The sequence below is a fragment of the Neofelis nebulosa genome, chromosome 4 (genome assembly GCF_028018385.1).
Source record: "Neofelis nebulosa isolate mNeoNeb1 chromosome 4, mNeoNeb1.pri, whole genome shotgun sequence".
In the NCBI taxonomy this organism is placed as follows: Eukaryota; Metazoa; Chordata; class Mammalia; order Carnivora; family Felidae; genus Neofelis; species Neofelis nebulosa.
Window position 1 is genome coordinate 53,462,619 of NC_080785.1, and position 13,241 is coordinate 53,475,859.

Genomic DNA, 13,241 nt, shown 5'->3' on the forward strand with positions numbered 1-13,241 from the left:
ACTCACAGCAATTGACAGATCATCTAATCAAAAAATCAATAAGGAAACAATGGCTTTGAAGGACACACTGGACCAGATAGACTTACCAGATATTTTCAAAACATTTCGTCCTAAAGCAATGGTATATACATTCTTCTCCAGTGTACACATTCTCCAGAATAGACCACACACTGGGACACAAATCATCCCTCAGCAAGTACAAAAAGATCGAGATCATACGATGCATATTTTCAGAACACAATGCTATGAAACTCGAAATCAACCATAAGAAAAAATTTGGAAAGGTAACAAATACTTGAAGACTAAAGACCATCCTACTAAAGAATGAATGGGCTAACCAAGAAGTTAAAGATTAAATTAAAAAGTACATGGAAGCCAATGAAAATGATAACACCACAACCCAAAACCTCTGGGACGCAACAAAGGCAGTCATAAGAGGAAAGTATGTAGCAATCCAGGCCTTACTAAAGAAGGAAGAAAGATCTCAAATACACAACATAACCTTACACCTTAAGGAGCTGGAAAATAAAAGCAAATAAAACCAAAAATCAGCAGAAGACAGGAACTAATAAATATTAGAGCAGAAATTAATGTTATTGAAGCAAACAAACAAAAAACAATAGAACAGATCAATGAAACCAGAAGCTGGTTCTTTGAAAGAATTAACAAAATTGATAAACCACTAGCCAGTTTGATCAAGAAGAAAAAGGAAAGGACCCAAATAAATAAAATCAAGAATGAAAGAGGAGAGATCATAACCAACACAGCAGAAATAAAAACAATAATAAGAGAATATTATGAGCTATTATATGCCAATAAAATAGGCAATCTGGAAGAAATGGACAAATTCCTAGAAACGTATACACTACCAAAACTGAAACAGGAAGAAAGAGAAAATTTGAACAGACCCCATAACCAGTAAGGAAATCGAATTAGTAATCAAAAATCCCCCAAAAAACAAGAGTCTGTGGCCAGATGGCATTCCAGGGGAATCTTTCTAAACATTTAAGGAAGAGTTAACACCTATTCTCTTGAAGCTGTTCCAAAAAATATAAATGGAAGGAAAACTTCCAAACTCTTTCTATGAAGCCAGTATTACCTTGATTCCAAAACCAGACAGAGACCCCACCAAAAAGCAGAATATTGACCAATTTCCCTGATGAACATGGATGCAAAAGTCCTCAACAAGATATTAGCCAACCGGATCCAACAATACATTTAAAAAATTATTCACCATGACCAAGTGGGATTTACACCTGAATGCAGGGCTGGCTCCATATCCATAAAAGACCAATGTGATTAATCACAACAATAAAAGAAAGGACAAGAACTTTATGATCCTCTCAATAGATGCAGAGAAAGCATGTGACAAAATACATCATCCTTTCTTGCTAAAAACCCTCAAGAAAGTAGGGATAGAAGGAGCATACCTAGAGATCATAAAAGCCATATATGAACGACCCAATGCTAATATCATCCTCAATGGGGAAAAACTGAGACCTTTCCCCCTAAGGTCAGGAACAAGACAGGGATGTCCACTCTTGCCACTGTTATTCAACATAGTATTGGAAGTCTTAGCCTCTGCAGTCACACAACACAAAGAAATAAAAGGCATCCAAATCGGCCAGGAGGAGGTCAAACTTTCACTCTTCGCAGATGACATGATACTCTATATGGAAAACCCAAAAGATTCCACCAAAAAACTGCTAGAACTGATTCATGAATTCAGCAAAGCTTCAGGATATAAAATCAGTGCACAAAAATTGGTTGCATTCCTATACACCAACAATGAAGCGACAGAGAAATCAAGGAATCGATCCCATTTACAGTTGTACCAAAAACCATATACCTAGGAATAAATCTAGCCAAAGAGGTGAAAAAATCTACACACTGAAAATTATAGAAAGCTTATGACAGGAATTGGAGAAGGCACAAAAACAATGGGAAAAGATTCCATGCTCCTTGATAGTGAGAACAAATATTGTTAAAATGTCGATACTACCCAAAGCAATCTACATATTCAATGCAATCCCTATCAAAATAACACCAGCATTCTTCACGGAGCAAGAACAAACAATCCTAAAATGTGTATGGAACCAGAAAAGACCCCAAATAGCCAAAGCAATCTTGAAAAAGAAAACCAAAGCAGGAGGCATCACAATCCCAGACTTCAAGCTATACTACACAGCTGTAATCATCCAGACAGTATGGTACTGGCACAAGAACAGACACTCAGATCAATGGAACAGAATAGAGAACCCAGAAATGGACCCACAAACGTATGGCCAACTCATCTTTGACAAAGCAGAAAAGAATATCCAATGGAATAAAGACAGTCTCTTCAGCAAGTGGTGCTGGGAAAACTGGACAGCGACACGCAGAAAAAAGAACCTGGACCTCTTTCTTACACCATACACAAAAATAAACTCAAAATGGATGAAAGACCTCAATATAAGGCAGGAAGCCATCAAAATCCTTGAAGAGAAAGCAGGCAAAAACCTCTTTCATCTTGGCCACAGCAACTTCTTACTCAACATGTCTCCGGAGGCAGGGGAAACAAAAGCAAAAATGAACTACTGGGACCGCATCAAAATAAAAAGCTTCTGCACAACGAAGGAAACAATCAGCAAAACTAAAGGGCAACTGACAGAATGAAAGAAGATATTTGCAAACGACATATCAGATAAAGAGTTAGTATCCAAAATCTATAAAGAACTTATCAAACTCAATACCCAAAAAACAAATAATCCAGCGAAGAAATGGGCAAAAGACATGAATAAACAGTTCTCCAAGGAAGACATCCAAATGGCCAACCAACACATGAAAAAAATGCTCAACATCACTTATCATCAGGGAAATACAAACCAAAACCGCCATGAGATACTACCTCACACCTTTCAGAATGGCTAGCATTAACAACTCAGGCAACAACAGATGTTGGCAAGGATGCGGAGAAAGAGGATCTCTTTTGCATTGTTGGTAGGAACGCAAGCTGGTGCAGCTACTCTGGAAAACAGTATGGAGGTTCCTCAAAAAATTTAAAATAGAACTACCCTACGACCTAGCAATTGTACTACTAGGCATTTATGCAGGGGATACAGGTGTGCTGTTTTGAAGGGGCACATGCACCCCAATGTTTATAGCAGCACTATCAAGAATAGGCAATGTATGGAAAGAGCCCAAATGTCCATCAATGGATGAATGGGTAAAGAAGATGTATAGATAGATAGATAGATACACACACACACAAAATGGAGTATTACTCGTCAATATATATACACACACAATGGAGTATCACTCAGCAATAAAAAAATGAAATCTTGCTATTTGCAACTATGTGGATGGAACTAGAGGGTACTATGCTAAGCAAAATTAGTCACAAAAAGACAAATATCATATGACTTCACTCATATGAGTACTTTAAGACACAGAAGAGATGAACACAAGGAAAGGGAAGCAAAATATAATATAAAAATAGAGAGGGGGACAAAACGTAAGAGACTCTTAAATATGCAGAACAAACAGAGGGCTACTGGGAGGGATTGTGGGAGGGGGGATAGGCCAAATGGGTAAGGGGCATTAAGGAATCTACTCCTGAAATCATTGTTGTACTATATGCTAACTAATTTGGATGTAAATCTTAAAAAATAAAAAATTTAAAAAAAGATTATCTAGTATATGTGCCCCAAACTCTTCTGAAGCTCTTCTGGCCCCTTCCTGTCCATGGGGATCTAAAAAGACATATTGGTTACAAAAAAGACAAAGCAGACATATGGTTACAAAAAAGACAAAGCAGAGGTATCTAGGTGGCTCAGTCTAAGGTTAAGTGACTCTTGGCTTCAGCTCAGGTCATGATCTCATAGTTCATGAGATCAAACCCCACATTGGGCTTTGTGCTGAAAGCACAGAGCCTGCTTGGTATTCTCTCTCTCCCTCTCTCTCTCTGCCCATCCCTCTATCTCACTCTCAAAATAAACAAACTTTAAAAAGGAAAAACAAGTAACATGGTGCCCATGGTGCAATCTCAGGAACCAGGAATACTACATTTGGTCTCCCAATGACATGTCAGGTGATAATTCACTAGGCATTGCATTGGACGCTACTAATGCATGTACAGCTTCACCAGCATAATAGAAGCACTCGCAATCCCAACATGGAGGGTTGCAGAAGGCTCTTAGAAAGCATGATGCCTAAAACCAGTCTGGAAGAAAGAGTTGAAAGTTTCCAGGTGGGTTGGAGAGATGAGAATGAGGGAGATTCAAAACAGTAACTTTAGAGCATTCAAAGTAGAAAGTGAAAATGGAAGTCAGGTCATAAAGAGCCTTACAGATCATACTGAGAACTTCAGACTTTATTCTGAAGCTACTAGGAAGTCACCAAAGGATGTTAAGAAGTGAAATAGTTAGGGGCGCCTGGGTGGCTCAGTCGGTTAAGCGTCCGACTTCGGCTCAGGTCGTGATCTCTCAGTCTGTGGGTTCGAGCCCCGCGTCAGCTGTGCTGACAGCTCAGAGCCTGGAGCCTGTTTCAGACTCTGTGTCTCCCTCTCTCTGACCCTCCCCCGTTCATGCTCTGTCTCTCTCTGTCTCAAAAAAAAAATAAATAAACGTTAAAAAAAAAAAAAGAAGTGAAATAGTTAGATTTAATTTTAAAAATGAAATCTGGTGTTAGTGCGGGAAATGAGTAGGAAGCAGAAAGACCTGTAGTAGGAAAACAGATAGGAAGCAATTGTAGTAATCCAGGTAAGAGGTGATAGTGCTCCAAACTAAGTCAGTGGTGATGGCAAAGAGAGGGTGCATAATAATAATTATAATAGATAATATTTTTGTTTCCTATATGTCAGACACTGTTCCAAGGCCTTTTTATGGGTTAAGTCATTTAAAGTTCATCTAAGCTCTTTCTGTCAGGTTTCTTTATTATTCCAAATTATCAGATGGGGAAAATGAGGCAGGGTCACACAGACAGCAAGCACACAGAGCCAGAATTCCAACTTGGGCAATCTTCTCCAAAGTTCTAACCATCATCCTGTGCTCCTAGGAGATTAATGGAAGGAATTACCAAATTGGTTGTGGAGTTTTGATAGAGGGAGAAGTCAAGGATTATGTCTAGTCTTGGATAACTGAGTTGATAATGAAGAAAAAGGAATTGCAGAGGATGATGGACTTGTTTGGGAGAACGTGACTTTCACACGCCCACTAGACATCTAAGGAGAGATGTCAAATAGGCAGTCGGCACCTTGGCAACTGGAGGGAGACTGTGTCTTACTCACATTTAAGTCCTCAGCATCTCAACTGTTAGTAGGTACTTAATAAGTGTGCATTCGATGACTGGAAATTTGGGAGTCACCAACAGAAACTATGAGAGGACTTGTGATCACTCAGGAAAAGAATATAATGTAAGAAGAGAAATGGATCAGTGGTAGATTCTATCTGAGAAAGAACCAACATCTGAGGAGTACACACAGAAAGAACACAAGGGTGTTCATTCAATGTATTTTAAATCCTCCATCTATAAAATATGGAAAGCAATACTTCCCTCCTTACCTGGTGGTGAGGAAAGGAGGGTGACAAGATAGGAAATAGAAAAATTATCAGCATTGATTAAAATTATCAACACTTAGTTTATAACTAAGCATCTAATCTGCTATGAGAAAATACCCAGCAAGACTTCTAAATAAAAGGATGACTTGGACAGTGAAGAACACGAATGAGGGGAGGATAGAGTCTGGCTGGCCAGTGCAAACCCTACCAGGCTCTGCCTATCACACAAGGCATGACTTGAATCCCACCCCTGTCAGAGACTTTTCCTGCCCACTTCACTTACTGATGGGACCTTGTACAGACACAGCATCCCTGAAAATGTACACTAGCTGGGTTCATTACAAAGAAAGCCAGGCTACTTCAAATCCATATTTAGCTGCAAAAATCCCAAACCAATGATTTCTGGGATACCAGAATTTAGGATAAAATGAAGATTATTGAAAAATATATATACATACATACATACATATTTAAATTTTTAAATGTTTATTTCTTTTTGAGAGACAGAGAGTGCAAGCGGGGCAGGGGCAGAGAGAGAGGGGGACAGAGGATCCAAAACAGGCTCTGCACGGACAGCAACAAGTCCGATATAGAACTCAAACACATGAACTGCAAGATCATGACCTCAGCTGAAGTCAGATATGCAACCAACTGAGCCACCCAGATGCCTCTATTGAAATATATTTTTTAAAGGAGTTTGTATTATTTTTAATAATGTTTACTATCCATTCACTGATAAAAAGGTGAACCAGTACTTGATTTTTCCCACAGACACGTAATACTTAGTGGCATTCCCACCAATATATAACATCTCTAGACATTTGATTTTATTATTCCTAAGCAGGTAAAGTTTATTACCATCATTTGGTTTTGGTTTTGGTTTTTGTTTTGGGGGTGTTTTGTTTTGTTTTCCAGAAAGGCTGCTTTATTGGAAACTATTCTGACATCATTTTTCAGACTCCCTGGCAGTCTTGGGCCCAGGGATGGGAGTCATCCTATGATCATGGGGGGGCAGGGGTAGGGTCTCCACACACCAGGGCTCATTTTCCTATAGCTCCTGTGAATGGCAGCTGAGGACTTGATGGAATAGGACTTGATGGTCCCAGGCCCTCCACCACGGGAAAAGCTCAGGGCATTGCCCTGCATGGCTCCCCCAAAGGCCAACATGACCAGCCCACTGCCACCTCTGCCAGTGGAGTTCACCACAGAGATGTTCACACCTCACACACCATCTCTGGCCAAGTGGCTCTCCTTGCCCTCCAGCAGCTTGCAGCAGGTGGTGATCTCAATGTCCAGGGCCAATTTGACATTCATGAGCTCCTGGTACTCACACAGCTGCAGTGCCACGTCCTGCTTGGCTTGCTGCAGGGCAGCCTCTAGCTCCTCCTGCTTGGCATGTGCATCCTTGAGTGCCAGCGCCTCCCCCCCCATTCTTCCTCCTTAGCAACGGCAGCCTCCAACATAGCACATTGGTTCTTTATATTGTTGATATCAGTCTGCAGCCTCTGAATCTCACAGTTCATCTCCAGAGTCTCCATTGGGGTTTTCCAGAGGTCATCCTTGTGCTTCCTGGCCTGGGCCTGGAGGGTCTCAAACTCGGTCTGGTACCAGGCCTCAGCCTCAGCCTGGGTGCATACTTGGCCTTTATCTCCGTTATGATGCCATCCAGGTCCATGGACAGCACCACAGATGTGTCCAAGATCTGGGAGTGCCTACTCTGGCTCAGACAAGGTCTTGAAGAAGTTGATCTCACCATTCAGGGCATCCACCTTGGCCTCCACCTCCACCTTGTTCATGCGGAAGGAGTTCACATCCTTTTCAGCAGCACGAACTCATTCTCAATAGCCATTCAACAGTTAATTTCAACCTCCTACTTGTCTTAAAGTCTTCCACAACATCCTGCATGTTTCAAAGATCTGCCTCCAGGTGGCCCCCGTCCAGCTGTAGCAACTCAAGCTGCCTCCACAGGCCAGCAATGTGGGCCTCAAAGGTATCATGGAGATGGCTGCTCTAGGCTGACTTCTGCTCCTACAGCAGGGCCTGCTTGGTCTCCAGCAGCTTGTTCTGCTGCTCCAGAAACCACACCTCATCAATGAAGGAGACAAACTTGTTGTTGAGGGTCTTGATCTGCTTGTGCTCCTCCTGGTACATCTGCTGGATAGAGGGGCCTATGTCCACCTGCAGCAGAGCCAAGCAGACTCTTATTGATGGTGACCTCACAGATCTCAGTGCCAACTGGACACCTCTAGGCTGAGAACAGTCATGGCCAAGAGGCACCCAGACCATAAAGGTGGCTGTTGCTGAAGTTTCTGGGGCTAAGGAGCTCAGGTGCACCTGGGTGGCCCACCCCAATAAAGTGATGGAACTGGAGATGAAGACCTGGGAGCTTAAGTATGTAGACATGCTGGCTGGACCAGGCTGGACATAGTGGCAGGTACAAGGGAGCCAAACTCCCTTACCATCATTTGTAATGGGTCAGTCAGATGCAGAGTTGTCAGATATACCAAATAAAAAACAAAATGCCCAGTTAAATTTGAAATTTAAATAAATAATTTTTAGTACAAGTATGTCCCAAACGTTACATGGCCTGACATGTACATAGAACTAGACATCCTATTTTATTTGTATCTATTCTAATAGCTATGATCTTCTTTTTGTAGGATTCATAACATGAATCTGTCTCAGAAATTTGAAGCCCTCTGGTGTGGCAGATAAAAGAGTTCTATCCTTGCTGGTTAGGGACTAGGTCTGCTGAGGTGAGAGCAGGCTGGGTGGCTGGTTCATATATAAGATGCAGCCTGGATCTCTGGTTCTCCATACTCACTTCTCCTCTGAGCTCTCAAACCTACCAGGAAATCCCAAAACTCTGACAAAGAAATAGGTTGGACAACTTGAACATCAGCTCTGAGGGTAATAACAACTCCTTTTTTACATTTGTATCCCATGCTGAATTCCCCTCTTCTACTTTTAGCTTTATTTACCTTTATTTTCTGTTTTGCTTCAATTCTCTGAGAATTCCCTGAACTGGTGAAAAGTTCTCTAACTGTGGACCCAGCAGAGTGGCCATTGTGAAACTAAAGAGAAGCTGATCCTGTGCTCAGTCCACAGACAGACAAAACTTTGCTTCTCACTACACCCAGATGTAGATATAGATATAGATATAGATATAGATATAGATATAGATATAGATATAGATATAGATAATTGTCAAGTTAGCTAACATACGAGGTATGCAGTGTGCTCTTGGCTTTGGGAATAGATTCCCACGATTCATCACTTACATTCAACACCCAGTGTTCATCCCCACAAGTGCCCTCCTCAATGCCAATCACCCATATTCCCCACACTCACACCCTCATCAACCCTCAGTTTTTCTGTATTTAAGAGTCTCTCATGGTTTGCCTTCCTCTCTATTTGTAACTATTTTTTTCTTTCCCTTCCTCCAAGGTCTTCTGTTCAGTTTCTAAATTCCACATAGGGATGAAAACATGATATGTCTTTCTCTGGCTGATTTATCTCACTTAGCATAATACCCTCCCGTTTCATCCACGTTGTTGCAAATGGCAAGATTTCATTCTTTTTCATTGCCAAGTAGTATTCCATTGTGTGTGTGTGTGTACATTTGTATACACATACACACACACACACACATACACACATACATACCACATCTACTTTATCCATTCATCAGGTGATGGATATTAGGCTCTTTCCATAATTTGGCTATTGTTGAAAGTGCTGCTATAAACATTGGGGTACATCTGTGCCTATGAATCAGCACTCCTGTATCCTTAGGATAAATTCCTAGCAGTGCTATTCCTGGGTCATAGGGTAATTCTATTTTTAATTTTTTGAGGAACCTACACACTGTTTTCCAGAGTTACTGCACCAGTTTTTATTTCCACCAACAGTGTAAGAGCATTCCCATTTCTCCACATTCTGGCCAACATTTGTTGTTTCCTGAGTTGTTAATTTTAGCCATTCTGATTGGTCACTACACCCAGATTGGAAGCAAGGAGACCATCTTTCAAACCATCATAATCATCCATATATGAATTATGTATTGTTCTAAGACATTTACAAAAGTATCCACGTGTCTATCCACCTCTTCACAAGTTCTACCAACAATTGATACTGATCACCTTATTTTACTAATAAAGCAAAACCAAACCCCACCTCATGGAAAGGTACTGGTGTTGGAACAAGGTCAGAGTCCCACTTAGTGACAAGCAAAGACACAATAATTATGGTGGTTTTTGAACACTCAAGGCTTTATGCACCAGGCTGTTCATCCTCACTGAACATAAAAAGCCTGTGTTTGCTCTTTGTGTTATTATCAAGGTGTATTATCTTTGGGTATTATCAAGGTGCTCTTTAGTTCATAATGCTTTGAATAGAGAAAATTTTAAAATACTCTTTTTGCCCCTTCCATTCTCTATACTTCATATGATTCCTTCCATTCCTTGTCCTTAGGATTTTATCACTATCTGTAAAGCCAAATCACATTCTTAAGATTTTCCAGGATGGTCTCAAGGACTCAGTTCTCAACAGCTAGTAAAAGAATTCATTCTTACATCTGTTGACCATATGTCAACACCAAATCTATGCTAGGTGTTTCATATCATATAAGCATTTTATAATGCATATAGGACAGAAACTCCTATGTGCAAGGTACTGAACAAAGACAGTTAACACTTCACAAAACAAAATTAAAAATACATTATTGTACTAAAAATTAAAAAGACAATAAATGTTCCTTGAAGTTTAAGTTCAGTTTTATAAGTTCAGATAACTGCTAAATTGATAATCTTGATACAGATGAAAGAAGGAAACATGTTTTCTCCTGGAGAGGAAAATGCATTATCTTCTCTTCACAGCTTTCAAGTACCTGACACCTGAACTTGGCCTTGGGCCAGTGAGTGACTCACTTACTCAGTTACTGCCAAGGTAATGAAAGGGTCTTTTGTTCCATCAGTTGCAAGTTTTTGCAAGATGTTAGACAGAAACACAGTTTAGAAATGTCAGTGGACACCACCCTCTCAGTAAGGGAGCCCAGAGTCCTGGGGCCCCATGGTGGCTCATACTTGGTCTCAGATAGTCTATCAAAGAGGCAGTGTGAAGAGATCCAGGCTCCAAGACTCCTAAGCCAAGCTGAGAAGAACTGCCCAGGTAATGGCTTTGGCTCTGCTGGAACATTCATCCAGGCAGAGATAGCACAGGGGAGCTTGATGGCACAAATCTTCATTTAGGCAGCAACTTGACTTAATTATGCAGTTTCAGTCAAATTATTCAGCATTTCTGAGCCTCCCTTCTTCCCCCTCAGGTGATAACAAAGATCCTGAACCACCGTCGCTCAGCTATCCTGAGGGATAGGTAACATAATCAAAGGATGTTCAAGAAGACATAAAATGATAGCTTTAAACTATTCAGCCTTCATTTTACCTACCACTATGTCCCTAAGACCACATCAAATCCAGAGCACACGTTTGCTTCAGAAGACTTTTTTGGGAAAATTTCTGGGAACAGATGAAGTTCAGGTGAAAGAGGAGGTGAAGCATTTAGGATATATATTGATGTAGATAAGGGTTTTTGTTTTGCCTTCTTTTCTTCTATTTTGGTTTCTTAATGATATGACCTTAAACTAGGTGATTTTTTTTTCACATTTCTTGGTCTCCATTTCAATATCTGTAACATAAGAAATTTCCACTTGAATGCTCGATGAGCTTCTTGAAGCTAACTGTACTGAATCAAATTCTCCAAACTAGCCCATGACAATGGCATCAGTAACTCCATGCTGTAATGGCTCATCCAGACCCTTGGGTTCTGTCTCCCTTGACTCTGCTCTCTTATACCCCACATCCAATCCATTTACAAATCTTGTTGGCTCTACCCCCAAAACAACCACAATATCCAACCATGCTTCCCACTCTCATGAAATTCCTCTGTAATAACTGGAACTCATTATCCTCTATCACCTCTCCCTGAAGAATTGAATCATCTCTAATTGCTCTTTCCACTTTTCCCTTGTTTGTCGCTTTTTCCCAGTAATTTCCTAAACCCTCTGTATCTCTGCCTGAGGATCCTGATGGTAAAGTATGAGACAAAGGTTTCTGTGTCCCAGAGAGCAGAAGTAAGGAATAGGCATTGAAATAGGAAAGGAGGTAGAGTCAACAAAAGAAAAGTGTAACTCAATCAACTGATGCTTTGTCCTCAGGGGAACTTGTAAGGGGCACCATGAATACATCTCAGAACCATGCACCTGGGAGAAGGGAAAAAGCTTTAGCTTCTGTCTCCCAGTGATCAATGGATGCTCCAAGGGCCTGTTGTCTACCCACCCACCTGCCAAATTGGGTAGTACATGTGTGAGTCTAAGGGGATGTCCTATACAATAGCCTTAGAGGAGCCCAGGGCAGGACAGTAGGTATGTGGCACAAGCCAGCAGTGAGGCTTGGCTGGGAGCAACCCCAGTGTGGGTAATGGAGGCCTCACAGATGCATATTGGGCTCTTGGCTGGGCCCAGCTGCACCCAGGGTAGGGTCCCGCAGGTGATTGCAGTGACAGGGATGGATGTAGAGGAAGAGAGCTTTGTGCTGTCCTTCTCTTCCACATCCAATGCAGAATTTGATGCTGTGATTGGATATTTACAGGACTTTATCATGGATGATGAGTTCCAGTTATTACAGAGGAAGTCTATGGACAAGTACTATGAGGAGTTTGAAGACATGGAAGAAAATAAACTCACTTAAGTGCCTATTTTTAACAAATGTATGTCTTTACTAGAAAAGTATATTGAAGAACAGCTGCTGGAGCAGATTCCTGGATTTAACATGGTGACTTTCCCAACAACTCTATAGCACCATAAAGATGAAGTGGCTGGTGACACAGTTGACATGCTGCTCACATTTACAGATTTTCTGGCCTTTAAAGAAATGTTTCTGGACTATAGAGCAGAAACAGAAAAGTGGGAACTAGATTTAAGCAGTGGTTTAGTGGTGACTTCATTGTGCAAATCACCTTCTCTGCCACCTTCCCTGCGTGACCTGCAGCGCTAGGTCCCACCATCAGACAATGGGATCTTTCTGGACATTGCCAGCCCAATAGACTGGAAGAGGCTTTGGCTAATGTGACAGAATACATCTTGGAAATACTGACTCTGTTCCTCAACTCTTCATTACTTTTAAGTATTGACGGGTCAGAAGACAATCATCTAACCCTCCTGGGACCCTGAAGCACCTTCTTGTCTTCAGTAATCCTAGCACTCCTCCCCCAAGTAGACCCCTCTCTCAGGCCTCTGAGTCAGGCTCCTCTGGAGCAAGTCCAAAGCCAGCATTCCACCCTGGCCCCTTCCCCAACATACATATTGGTAGGTCAACAGCATTTGGAAGAACCCACCACTTCCAGCCCTCTTTGTTTCAGCAGGCTCCACATGTCCACCAGGCCTTTTGTGTGCTCACAGCTTTCTACATGCATCAGTTTCAGTCCCACAGCCACAAAGGGGTTTTTGTCTGTTTCGGAACATTTCTCTAGGGTGTTACTCAAGCCAGCTGAGCTTTCTGAAGCAGCTCCCTTTCCAGCTAGTATTGGCTATAGGAATCAACAGAGAGAGAGAGATCCCTTACCTGAAGCTACATATGAAAATCAGTTCCTTGTCTTACACTTGTTAGTCCTTGCATCACTGTCTTCTGCTAGTCCTGATGTAATCTG

The 13,241-nt window shown here is 41.4% G+C and overlaps 2 pseudogenes; one reads left to right on the forward strand and one right to left on the reverse strand.

Moving 5' to 3' along the window:
• Positions 1 to 6,414: 6,414 nt before the first annotated feature.
• Positions 6,415 to 7,940, reverse strand: LOC131508408 (keratin, type II cytoskeletal 7-like; annotated as a pseudogene).
• A 4,160-nt stretch (positions 7,941 to 12,100) lies between these two features.
• Positions 12,101 to 12,589, forward strand: LOC131508548 (ADP-ribosylation factor-like protein 2-binding protein; annotated as a pseudogene).
• Positions 12,590 to 13,241: the final 652 nt, after the last annotated feature.